This window comes from Canis lupus, chromosome 2 (genome assembly GCF_011100685.1).
Source record: "Canis lupus familiaris isolate Mischka breed German Shepherd chromosome 2, alternate assembly UU_Cfam_GSD_1.0, whole genome shotgun sequence".
NCBI lineage: Eukaryota > Metazoa > Chordata > Mammalia > Carnivora > Canidae > Canis > Canis lupus.
The window spans coordinates 75,621,599-75,634,925 of record NC_049223.1 but is presented as its reverse complement, the minus strand read 5'-3'; the positions used below and the strand labels follow the sequence as shown (position 1 = coordinate 75,634,925).

General features: G+C 37.8%; 1 protein-coding gene across 8 annotated transcripts in view; it reads right to left on the bottom strand.

Moving 5' to 3' along the window:
* The window catches only part of LUZP1 (leucine zipper protein 1), an 89,810-nt gene that overhangs the window by 69,594 nt on the left and 6,889 nt on the right, over nucleotides 1-13,327 (bottom strand). For 3 of the 8 annotated variants that reach the window (XM_038531650.1, XM_038531651.1, XM_038531648.1), the window contains exon 2: nucleotides 150-240. The exons of 4 other annotated variants lie outside the window; for them this stretch is intronic. The gene's annotated coding sequence lies outside the window, so the exon portion shown is untranslated. Of the gene's footprint in view, nucleotides 1-149; nucleotides 241-439; nucleotides 583-13,327 lie in introns of those variants that run through there. One more of the 8 variants, XM_038531649.1, reaches the window with a different exon arrangement.

The following is a 13,327-nucleotide window of genomic DNA, read 5'->3' as shown; positions in this document are numbered from 1 at the left end:
AAGAAAAAAACCCAACACAAGGTCATTTCTGAAAAACTCTTTTTAGGTTTTTCCAAAGAGTAGGGAAGAGCCTCCAATGCTAAAGCAGACTAGCCCGAGGGAGACATGCAAAGAAATCTTTTCATCAGGAATGGAAAGGCAAGTCTTACCAAGATCTGGTTACAGCAATGCAGAGATTATGCAGTATATACTGCAGCAAAATCAAGTGCTGACAGCTGAGCTAGATCAAGCCGCATGAAGCTGTTTAAAAAAAAAAAAAAACAACTAAAAAACTAGAAGCACTTAAATCCTAAAAAATGCCTCTAAACATTAACTGCAGGAAACCAACACACGACTAAAGAGTGGGATTCAGTTGAAGCAGTTCAAGAGTTAAATACATAAAACAACTCACATGACAGCACAGCTCCTACTGGTAGATCACGCCTCCCACTCGGTTTACCTTTTTTTTTCCACATAGAAAAGGTAAGCTGTTTTCTCAGTTCCCAGAGAATCCGATACCCTTCGAATGTTGTTTCTCAGCTCGCTAGATGGCTACAACAGGACACGGGAATGACACAGCAACATCCCCCTCTAACAGCAGGAAGGGAATCAGGGACTAGAAAAAGAAATGAGTAGCTGGGAATGATCTTCCCGTTCCAAACACCACAGGCTTGTCCTACTTATATAGGAGAGGTGACTATTATATGACACTCATCCCAAACCATGTTTTTTTTCCTCTTTCAAACTGGGGTTAGCTAACCTTTTAAATTTAATTCCATGTAATTTTGCTCTCCTGTCTTTAAGACAAGTTGCTTCATGGATTTCCTATTTGTAAAATGGGACTAAATATACTAGATTCTAGACCCTACCTCTTGCATAGGAATGCTATTTGAAGAAAATGGTATTTAAGGTACTTGGAATAGTTAAAAGCATTACAATAGCCAGCATTTATTATATGTTTAGTTCGTGTTATTCTAAGTCCTTTGCATCAATTCATTTATTTCTCACTACACTGGGAGGCAGATACTATTAACCCCATTTTTCAGACAAGTAAACTGAGGCACAAAGAGATAGAGTTCCTTTCCCAAGTTTACCCAAAAATCACATGGTAGAGCTGGAATTCAAACTCCAGACACGTCAGTCAGCAAATGTAAGTGATGTTACTAAACTAACATAATTGTAATGTGTAATGAAAATTATGTTAGAATATTATAGCTCATAGCTTAAGGAAGCAAACACAATAACCTAGTTAAACATTCAATATCTAATTCTACTTTGTCCTCACCACCATATACCTTCATCTGTATGTACTCTGAAGTTAGCATGCAACAGATAAGTGGTGTGGGACAGACTTTGGAGTCACACAGACCTAGTCATACATGTGACAATATGTTACTTAATAGCAGTATGGGCAAGTTACTTAAGGATGTTTCAGTGTCCTCAAGGGTAGAACAGGGATAATAGCAGCCACACAGAATTATTTAAGGAAGGATTAAATGCGTTATAAAATCATCTGAGGATCGTAGCTGGCATACAGAAGTGCTAACCAAATGTCATTAGCTACTATTGTTAATATTTCACTCTGCCATTTTACCTATTCTCCATAAAAACGCACACTTAAAAAATCTGCTTCAAAGCTGTCACAACATTTGAAATAGGCATACGTATTGGATTTCACATTTCAGCATCTCCATTGTTCAATAGTATTTTCTAGTAAATTTACTATCCATGTAACACGGCTGGGGATGTAAGCTTCTACCATTTTGTTTTTTTTTTAATTTGAGAGAAAAAGTGAGTGTGAGAGAGAGGGCAAGCGAGCACAAGCAGCGGGCAGGGGCAGAGGAAGCAGCAGACTCCCTGCTGAGCAAGGAGCCTAATGCGGGGCTCAATCCCAGGACCCCAGGATCATGACCCAAGCCAAAGGCAGATGCTTAAACAGACTGCACCACCCAGGTGCCCTATTCTATATTTTGAAGATACAACTCCACTGTGTTACTTACATGTCAAACAACATACTACAAGTTCTCATCTCTTAATATAAATTGTCACAAACCTGCCTCAATACAAATTATCACATTTCTGACTAATTGGTAAACTGAGAGTCACTGTGAATGGCTTTTTATCAAACACCTCAAATTAAAATGGTAGTATCGTCTCAGAAATTTACTTCACCTCATTTGACAAATCTGAAGCCCAAAGAATAAAGTGACTTGCTCATGTAGCTAAATAATGACTAAAACTGAACCAGAACCTCCAGACTCACTTAGTCCAAAGCTCTTTATCACCACTCTGGGCTGAATAATTCCATTTCCTGTACAGGAAGGTGATAAACATCTGAGAACAGAGAATGACTCAAATCTCTAAGGACAAAAAATTTCTCGGGACACAAGGCTTCCATGACCATTTAACACAGCAAACAACAACAAAAATAGCATTACTCAATACTGTTTCCTTCTCAAAAAATCTTGTCATCTCAAAACTTTGCTCTACTACTATATCTGTATTAGCCTAACCCACATTTGCTCACGCCACTACTTCCCATCTATCTCAGCAACTTTCTGAAACTGTCTTGGCAAATTCAGGTCAAAATCCTAACAACAAACTCCAGGGAACTGTCACAGTACCGTGTTATTATAGCAAATACTCCTGAAAATAAGTGGGGCTTAGAAAATCTATTATACTGAGATTCTCAGTATAATTATTTTTGCTGTGATAGAATCTGATGTGGTTTCCCCCCCGCCCAGAAATAGCCTTCTATGAAAATACTAAAATAAAAGAGAAGACATGAAAACTTTCTTGTTAAGGACACTTAACTAACATTCATTAAACTTTCCCAAATTTTCTGGAACATTTCAAATCTTACATGCATTTACCCAAAGATTTAGTTCATACCACTCTTTCCAAAAGTCTGCTCTAAAAAAAAGTCTGCTTTTATGTAGTATAGTATTTAACCAGAGTCAAGAGCAGAAGTGGGCAATCCAATTTTACAAACAAGCCATAGCAGGATTAGGGAGAGAGGAAGAGAGAGAGAACAGGAAGACTAGCAAGTCAAATCAATTATTTACTTAAAAGTCCACAGGGTACAGAGCACTATGAGATGCACAGTGCCAACCTACTCCACCCCTTCTCTGCTAGTCAGTACAGGCCCCAAGACGAACACCAGAGTCCAACAACCAGCCAAGTTCCAGGTAAAATGGCCTTACTAGGCTCAATGGGGCCAAACACACATATTTTTAACTCCAAGCCAAAGAACAGAAGTTCAAGGAAGAAGATGATCAATAGTTTAAATATTGACAAGAGATTAAGGAAGACAAAGGCTATGAAAATGACTGAATATATGGACACTAGGTCTTTTGAAAGGGCATTTACAGTCAAGTGTTAAGAGTCAGAAACAAGACAGGAAGGGTGTTAAAGAATAAGGAGTATGAAAGGAAAGCCTGCATAGAGAATGCTGTTTTTAGATGTCTGAATAAAAGAAAAATATAGGGCAATAACTCTGATAGAAAGGCAGAGGGATTTCATTTATTTAGGATAGAAAAGACCTCAGTGTATTCCTAATCTCAAAGGAAGGACTCAATAAAGAGTGCATGGGATGCAATCTACAGATGCAGGACAGACAGGAATCAGTAAGTGTGAGGTACTAGACAAAGTGCATACTAGGGAATGGGATGGTGAAGAAAAGTGATCCATGAGGATCCTGAAAGTCACCAAACACAATGAAAACAGAGAAGCAAATGGTAGGGGCTCCGAAAAATCAGAAGCCATGCAAAAATGGCAAAAAATGGTCTAAAAGGGACAGTGTAGGCCTAGAAATATATTAACTGCTCCCCTGTCCAAAGAGTAACAAAGTATTCAACCAGCAAAAATACAAATATAACAGCATTCATTAGAGGAAAAAAACTTGTTTCCAGTTGTGTATTAGGAGATGGAAGAAATGTTGGGAGGAAAAAAATGAAGAACCTAGGACTTTGCTCACATTTGTGCACAGGTACTACCAGACCCAATATAAGCAGCTGGTAAAGGAACAAGAGCAATGAGGCTGAGAGCAGTAGGGCTGAGGTTTATAATACTGAAAGAACACTGAAGAAATTATCAACAGCACACGTGACGAAAAGCTAAGAACTTTTAAAGTTGTGAATGATGAGAATGAAGAAAGGCACATGCCCAAAAATAAGTGACAGTTACCAACGTCAGCTAGTGTCCAGCACCAACTACACCTTCAAGCACAATGACCTTCAATCCCACTTTCCCAGAAGCTAGTCCCTAAAATTCCCTTAGATGTCATTTGCCAGACTAGCAATTTGTTGAACTGTGTGTCACCAGTGTGTTTGTTTTATGAATTGGACATTTATTTTTATGAAGGATATGTTGAGAGCTCTACAAAAAGATGTGAGGGACATCATCCAAAAGATAAGTGACTGTCCCTGACTAGAACTAGGACTAGATCATATTTGGTCTTTGAAGCCCTCCGCCCCACTCCTGCACACAACAGACAGGATGGAAAAGGCTAGATACCAGTTAATACATGGGTAGCACTTTACTGATCTGAATTACCACCTAAGCAATTATCTCTTCCCCTCTCTTTATTCCTATTCTTATGACCTCTAATCCAAGGATAGAGTAGGAGAAAGAACATCTTTGTATCATGGTGATAGAGAACCCTAATTCTACTGCTCCCCACCCCCACCCCAGGGACATTTCTTGAACCCTCCCCATGAGCTTCAGTCTCCCCATTACTCCTACTCCCTAAAGTAGGAGTAACAATACCTATATCATGAGCCAGTTTTAAATATTAAAGAGTTAGGAGACATCAGGTACCTGCTACATGGTAAACGCTAATGGAATGATAGATAATATGTTCTACCATGCATGCTGCAATGACAAAAACTGGAAGACTATTTTAACTCTATCATGATAAATCAAACCATCCAAGGTGAACCAGCGTATTACCACACGGTGTTGTTAATATATACAGGACAAATTCCACTAAATGAAAAAATTCTAAAGTAACCAATGCATTCCAAAAATTCCTCCACACTTGATAGTTCATCGAACCAACAATATTAATTAGGGTAAAATTTCTAGAACTAATAATTTATTCAATGTATATATAATGGTTTGAAATGTACTACATGTATATTTTTTCCAAACTAGTGTTTCCAAAATAAAAGAAATCTTCTAACTTCCACTTCAATCCCAAGGCAATTTTAGAGACTCTCAACATATCTCAAGTAAATGGTGTTTTGGGGTGCCTGGGTGGCTCAGTTAAGCACCCAATTCTTGGTTTTGGCTCAGGCCACGATCTCAGGGTCATGAGATAGAGCCCCACATCTGGTTCCAAGCTCAGCTTAGAGTCTGCTTGAGATTCTCTCCCTCTCTCTGCTCGCACTCTCTAAAATAAAATCTTTACTAAATTAGTAAATGGTATCAAAAGTATGTGGATATGGAGTAACATTTAGCAGAGAGAATTGAGGCAAAAAGGCTATCTCCTCTATCCCCTTCTCCAACTACCATTAATTAGTATCACAAATAACCCCATTTTACCAATCTCATAATCTTATTTACCTTTCTCCACATCAACTCCTATCTCTTCCTTCTTCAAAACTTCTAATATATTCCTTTTTTTTTTAAACTCCCTAAATTCAGATCCTAATAGTATGCACACCTGAGCTCCTACAAAAACCCTTCACTGGCCTGCTTTCCAGTAATCTATATAACACCTCCTGATTAATCAGTCTACAATACTACAGTTAGCCATGACTTACCTTTATAAACCTTCAGTGGTTCCTAAATGATAGAAAGATCAAGTCCAAATTCCTTAGCATAATGTTCAAGACTGTTCATAATCCAAGCATTACCTCACTAATCTTATCTCCTCCTAGTCCATAATCTAAACTCTATTATTGGAGCAGACGAGCATTCCTCCCCCCCACCAGCCAGTTCCACAGTTCTATTTTCCTTAGAACAAAATAAGATGCTTTCAGAACTCGTTTGTAAAAAACTGTTAGAACTTGAAAAGTTTTCTAAACATTATTTTGTCAGTTGACGAAGTAGGCACTTCAACACAGAAAACTTCCCACCTGCAACCGTGTGGAGCATAAGCTGTCCGATTAGATATAGCTAGCGAATTGCTCAGAAGCAGGGCTTGGACTTGGGGCTGGAGTACTAAGTATCAGGTCTAATCTCCTTGCCCTGATGCCTGCAGCGCTCCTTCTTCACCACCGACTCATGGCTCCTCACCACCCCATGCTTCACAATCCTGCATGGGACCCTATGCAGGAGACACAGCTCTCAGTGGATGGATAGAGCTGCTAAGCTAATTGAGGCAGGAAAATATGGTGATCCTCCTTGAGTTAAGTGGCCTCGAACACCCCTTCTACAACAGAAGTCCCCACTTTTGGATACCCTCTCCCCTCCTCAGTGATATCCCCTGGGACCAGAGTAGTTGTTTAGTAGGAGAGTAGGAGGTGAGAGGCCCCACTCACTCACAGGCATCTTTGTGGTAGATGACTACCTGTTTAGGTGTGTTTATTTGTTAGGTGTTGCCTATGGGGCAGGCAGGGGGCCAAACCACTTTTGAGGCAACACAGGCCAGGATCAGCTCATGAGAGCCTGACACTATCCAAGGAGAGCCAGAGGCCCCACGCACGGTGCTACCACTTCAGATCCTAGTCTGGCTGTGGGGTCGGCATGCCTGGTATATAGACCAAGTGGAGGCTCCCAGCAACTACAGATGTCTGAGGCAGGAAGACAAGGCTGCCAACTCGTGGAAGCTCCAACAATGATCCTCAAGGGTGGAGCAGACAAGTATTCTTAAGCCCAATCAATAATACAAGTTTATTCGAATCTCAGTATCTTTGTTCTTTTGCTGCTCTGGCCTGGAAAACCATCCCTTCCTTCCTGTCTATTCACATCCTATCCATTCATTATTGTAAAACTCTAGTCTACCTGCCTCCATGAAGATCTCACAGATCACTTCAGCCCACACTAACATCAGTATCTGACATAATTTAGTAGCATAACAGACCTCCTAGAGTAATTACCACTGTACCACAGATTCAGTGGCATTTTCCATAAGGCTACATTATTCAATATAAAGATCTTCATCTAAGATGATACACTTTCATATCAAATGTTCCATCTTTTCTGAAACAGTGGTATTAGATGAAAAGGTTTTTGTGTGTGTGTCCTTACTTGAGAAAAAAAAAGTTATTTTTAAATATGAATAGTTTATCAAATCCAAGCTCCAGAAATCACCAGTCAGTATCACTCCTTTTGGCATTTACATATTGTCCAATATTGCCATGGAACCACTTCAAAAACCAGGTACATCAGAATGTTAAATTCCTTGGAACAAGGGCTAAATATGGCACTTCTTTTGTCTTTTTGCTTTGTCTACATTAATTAACCCTGGATTAAATATATAACAGAGGGGATCCCTGGGTGGCTCAGCGGTTTAGCGCCTGCCTTCGGCCCAGGGCGCAATCCTGGAGTCCCGGGATCCAGTCCCACATAGGGCTCCCGGCATGGAGCCTGCTTCTCCCTCCTCCTGTGTCTCTGCCTCTCTCTCTATGTCTATCATAAATAAATAAATCATAAATAAATAAATAAATAAATAAATAAATAAATAAATAAATAAAATATAGAACAGATAATATAAATTGAATAGAATTGACCAAATCATTGGCTTTCAAATTTGATGCGAAACTGACCAAATACGCAAATGAAGCCAGTGTTCCTTGTTCCTCTCCACCTCTCCTCCCTAAAGATTCTCTGCTCTCTCCTTGACTGTACCCAATTAATGAACAGCCACTTACTTCTATTTCTGCCTTAATCCCATTCCTCTTGCCTTTTATGATCTGAAATTTTATCCCTCCAATGCCTTATTATTTCTCCCTGCTCCATTAACTGCCTCACTACCAAGCCATCTGTTTTTTTATCATACTTCTTTATGATCCTGATAAGTCTCTTTCAAATCACCATGGGATCTAGTTTTAAAACAAGTCTAACATAATCACCAGTCCTTGAGTTCCTACCAAAAAAAAAAAAATTAAGCATATGTTGGAATGTATCTAATTTTATCAAATTATATTAAGAATATCTCATACTGTACGCCAGCACAGCTGTAGCAGAAAACATAAAAACTGGTATTCCTGGGGTGTCTGGGTGGCTCAGTCAGTTGAGAGTCAACTCTTGGTTTCAGCTCAGATCAAGGTCTCAGGGATCCTGGGATCAAGCCCTGCCTCAGGTTCCGTGCACTCCAAGAGGAGTCCGCTTAAAGATACCCTCCCTCTGCCTCCCCCCCGCCCCAAATAAATCAAATAAATAACTAAATCTTAAAAAAAAAAAAAAAAAGCCAACTGGTATTCCTGATAAAAGCCTACTAGCCACCACTACATGTTACACAAACAGCCTAAACCACCTCTGTAGTATGTATCATATTCAATCAGCTTTTGTATATTCTGGAACATGTTGTCTTCCATTTTAAAGATCTTTAATACATATTAAATCAATATTTAAAAATGACATTCTTCCTACCCTAGGGAACATAAGCCAGTGTTGACCTCACTTACTTAGGGAAGAATGATCTTAAATGCACACAGTTCATAAAATCATCATGTGCTCATCGTAATGTTCAGTAGCAAGCTCTGGAGTCAAATCCTAGCTTGGCATTCACTGGCAGTGTTGACTTTAGGCATACTGATCTCCTATCTTAAGGATTTTTCTTCTATTAATGGAGATAATAATAGTATCTACTCCAAGGGATTGCTGAGAGGAAGATTAAATAAAGATATAAAAAGAACTGAAATACAGCAGCTGGCACATAGTCAATAACATTAGGTTTTATTATTTGTCCTCAATGACTAAGAATCTGTAGAAAATTTTCAATTCTAATTCTGCTTATTCACGGATACTATATATAAATCACCAAGATAGCCTAAATAAGATAAACACCCTCAGGTAATTATGAGGACACACATTTGTGATAAAGCTGTTGCAGGGTTTTAAAGAGCCAAAAATTAACTACATTTATCTTGCTTAGCATTTAACTTAACCAGTTAACTTGAAACTGGATAAAACCAGGGATTTCTTTACTTTTAGAAACAGGATATACTGTCAGACCCAGGTGGATGGTACCATTTTCCTATCTGAACTCTTCGGCCTCCACAGAAAGCCCACACGCATAATGCCTGGGTAAGTGGGTCAGGAAAATACATTTCACCTTTTAATTATAATGAGTTCAAATCTGTTCCTATATATATTTGCCTCTCCAGATTAAAAATGTTCTTTTCCTTTTTAAAAAATGGTCTCTTAAAGGCTATAAATAAGATTGATATTAATACAAAATACTTCCATGACAGAGAATTTCAACTCCATCAAGAATACAAGTTAAACAAGTTATATTCAAGCAATGATTTTTATTTATAGAAGCTCAAAATAACTGTTGTTATTCGAGTCAAGAAGCAAAACTCTCTTCTAGCGATGCCACCAAGGCTCAAAACCTTTTTGGGTTTTTTTGGGGTTTTTTTTTGTTTTTAAGATTTTTATTTATTTATTTATTCATGAAAGACACACAGAGAGAGAGGCAGAGACACAGGCAGAGGGAGAAGCAGGCTCCATGCAGGGAGCCTGATGTGGGACTCGATCCCGGGACTCCAGGATCACGCCCTGGGCCAAAGGCAGGTGCTAAACCACTGAGCCACCCAGGGATTCCCTCAAAAACTTTTTGAAACTCTATTTGTAGGTTCCCAAAGACGAGCCTTACACACAAAATTCCTAGTCTCCACCTTAGAATTATCTCATTTGTGACCAAAAGCCATACTGATTACTCAATTCATTCACCAGATTTATCTCCAAAAGTTAAATATAACTCCCCCAAAATGAAGACTTACCAGGATTAAGAATGTGCAATATGCTCTAAAGGCAAATTCAAAAGAAGTACAGCAAAAATTCTACAGTTTGGAAATCTCATTAAAATAAATATATAATTATTTCCCATTTTGGAAACTTCTGATACTTGTTATTAAAAAGCAGTCACGGGGCACATGGGTGGCTCAGCCGATTAAACATCTGCCTTTGGCTGGGGTCGTGATCTCAGAGTCCTGGGGTGGAGCACCATGTCAGGCTCTCTGCTCAGTGGGGAGTCTGCTTCTCCCTCTTTCTCCTTCTGTTCTCTCTCTCTCAAATAAATAAATAATACCTTTATTAAAAAAAAAAAAAAAGGCAGTCACATTACCCTACAGATACTCCTCAGAGATGACCATAAAACCACAGTTAAGCAAAAGTGGAAGTCTAAAATATCATACCAGATCTATGTAAAAGCAGCAAAATGATACTGTGGATAATAACCGAAGTTGTTTAATTTGAACAATTAAACTAATGTACTTCCATAACATTGGCTCCCCGCGTGCCTCTGAAGGAAGAGTGTTTAATACAGTTATTTATATCCATTCTTCTTGAAAATTTACATTTGATTCACACTGGTTTGGGTAAACTGGAATTCTTCAAAAGAAGGAACTTTCAAGTTGTCTTTTGTTCTTTTGTTGGTTGCTTAAAGAGATGGATTTAGGCTAAGACAGGAAATTATCCCAGCTTAGCTCACCTAAACCTAACACATCCTGCTCCAAGTACCTGCACTGTAACCTATTTAGCACATACTTCAAAATTTGTTAACATCCTTCTCCTAAAAAAAAAAATCTGGCACAGAAGTAATTTATGCCAAGATTTCAGCAGCTGTTATTCAAATTTTTTTAAAATTCCAAATCTAACCCTTGACAGCTTTGTGGCACTGGACAAGATACACAGCTTCTCTATACCCCAGTTCTTAATCTGTGAAATGGGACTAAAATAATAAACAATGTATCTATTTCATGGGTGTGGTGACAATTAAATGACATTATGTGCTTGACACATGGCAGGCACTCAATAAATATTTGTTAAATGAGCGAGTAAATGAAATAATGCACACAAAATGCTTAAAATAGTACCTGACAAATATTATAACAAATGTAAAATCACTTGAGGTCTTTACCTAGAATAAGCAAAAGTAAATGGCTAACAATATTAATATCACTATCCCAAAATTCTATAACCAGATTTAATATTGATTAATATTAATATTTAATATTGATTTAATAAAGATTTTCATATAAATAAATTTCAAAAATTTTAATGGTTTGAAATATTCTCACATATTACTTTACCAATAGTCTCAATTTCCAGTTGTAGGGTCTCTCTTTAAGTGATGAAGAGCTGGTTAGAACATCCAAAAATTCTCTCTCCCTTGTACCAATTACAACCACATAGCCAACATATGAGCTAAGGATGAGTCATTCAAGAAAAGGAAATTAATAGGGGCCTGTGGGTGGCTCAGTGGTTGAGCGTCTGCCTTTGGCTCAGGTCATGATTCTGGGGTCCTGGGATCGAGTCCCACATCGGGCTCCCTGCAGAGAGCCTGCTTCTCCCTCTGCCTGTGTCTCTGCCTCTCTCTCTGTATCTCTCATGAATAAATAAATAAAATGTTTTTAAAAAGAAAAGGAAATTAGTCAATGACTAATTTACTTAGTTAGCTTCATCAGAAATCAATAAAGTTAAAATTAAGCTTTCAAAAATTCTTGAGTTTCTTCCAGTCTGCCCAGTATACAAAGACGTTATCTGATTTTAGACTAAATCGCATTAATTTTAAAATAAAAACAGGTGCTCACTTCGGCAGCACATAAAATAAAAACAGGAAATTTTTCTTCTATTCTTTGGGTAAACAAAAATGTAAAACTGAAATAATGACTGAATTTACTATGTACCCAGTATTATGACCTAAATGTTTCTGTACAGTAAATCATTTAATCCTCACAATCACTCTTCCCATCAATAAGATGGAAAAATTGAGGCTACAGAACTGGAACTGTATAGTTTTAACCAACCTTATAAGGTAAAGTGATATTCAACCAAGTTGGCCAAAGAATGAGAATATGACACAAATAAACAATTGTCAAAGAATCAGAATAATAAATCACATTTAATAAAAGTTTACTTGAATAAAACTGAGTGATTCAGAAACATACTCTCAAGATCTCCCAATGCCTAGAAGCCCATGTTATGAACAATTCTTTTGTGAATGTGTAACGTGTAGGAGACTGGGATGAGGACATATTAATAACTTTGTAATCCATTCTGAAAGTCACTTTTTATAATGAATTCCCCATAGTTTATCATTTGTCTCACATTTTAAAAGAAAATTTCATTATTGAAGTCCAGTGCTCGTCTGAAGTATGGATAAATATAAATGCATTCTAGTTATACTTTTTATTTTGACCTAGTTGAGGTAAAAAGGGCAAAAAGCTAATAGGCTACTTTCATAAAGTTGTTAAAAGGAAAAATAAAGATTAGGAGCAATTATGAACAAAATTACTCCAATGTCTCTCGGAAACTTCCTTAAGTATAATTCCTTTATTTCCATAAAAACAATTACTAAATCACCCAACAATCTTCTGATAGAATTCCGTCAGAAAAGTAAAAATGGGGCACCTGGCTGACTCAGTCATGCAAGAACATGCAACTCTTTTTTTTTTTTTTTTGAAGATTTTATTTATTTATTCACAACAGACATAGAGAGAAAGAAAGGCAGAGACACAGGCAGAGGGAGAAGCAGGCTCCATGCAGGGAACCCGACATAGGACTCGATCCCGGGACTCCAGGATCGCGCCCTGGGCCAAAGGCAGGTGTTAAACTGCTGAGCCACCGAGGGATTCCCCCAACAGCATGCAATTCTTGATGCCCTGGTCATGAGTTTGAGGCCCATGTTAGGTGCAGTTTACTTAAAAAAATTATTTTTAATTTAAAAAAAGTCAAAATTATCATTGTTTTAAAATACATATCAGGCACCTCTTAAAAAAGGTTTTACATTTATCACTCAATTGTGCCATATGTATATTAAGTTAAATCATCCCAGTTACAACGAATTTAAATTTGCATTTAAATTGGCTTAAATATATAATGTAAATATATACGATATTAGTACATATGTTCTTCCGCCTTTAATAAAAGGAAGAATCAATACTGAGAGAGCTCACTGGCAAGTCAGAGAAAGTAGTGTTAATTGGCTTGGAATTTTCATTGTTGACATCAAAATAAAATGTTATTCAACAAAATAGTTCAAATGAGGTATCACCTAGTCTCTCATTTCAGTTAATAACTCCAATCTGAGACCATTAGACAAGCACTGAATAAGCATCTAAGAAAGAACTGTGCATAGTTAGTTCTTTGCCAGTGACAAATTCCAAAGGAGTATCTGTTTTGTGGTACCAGGACTGGACTCCTGTACCTTCACACCCTGATAATTGTTGTATCA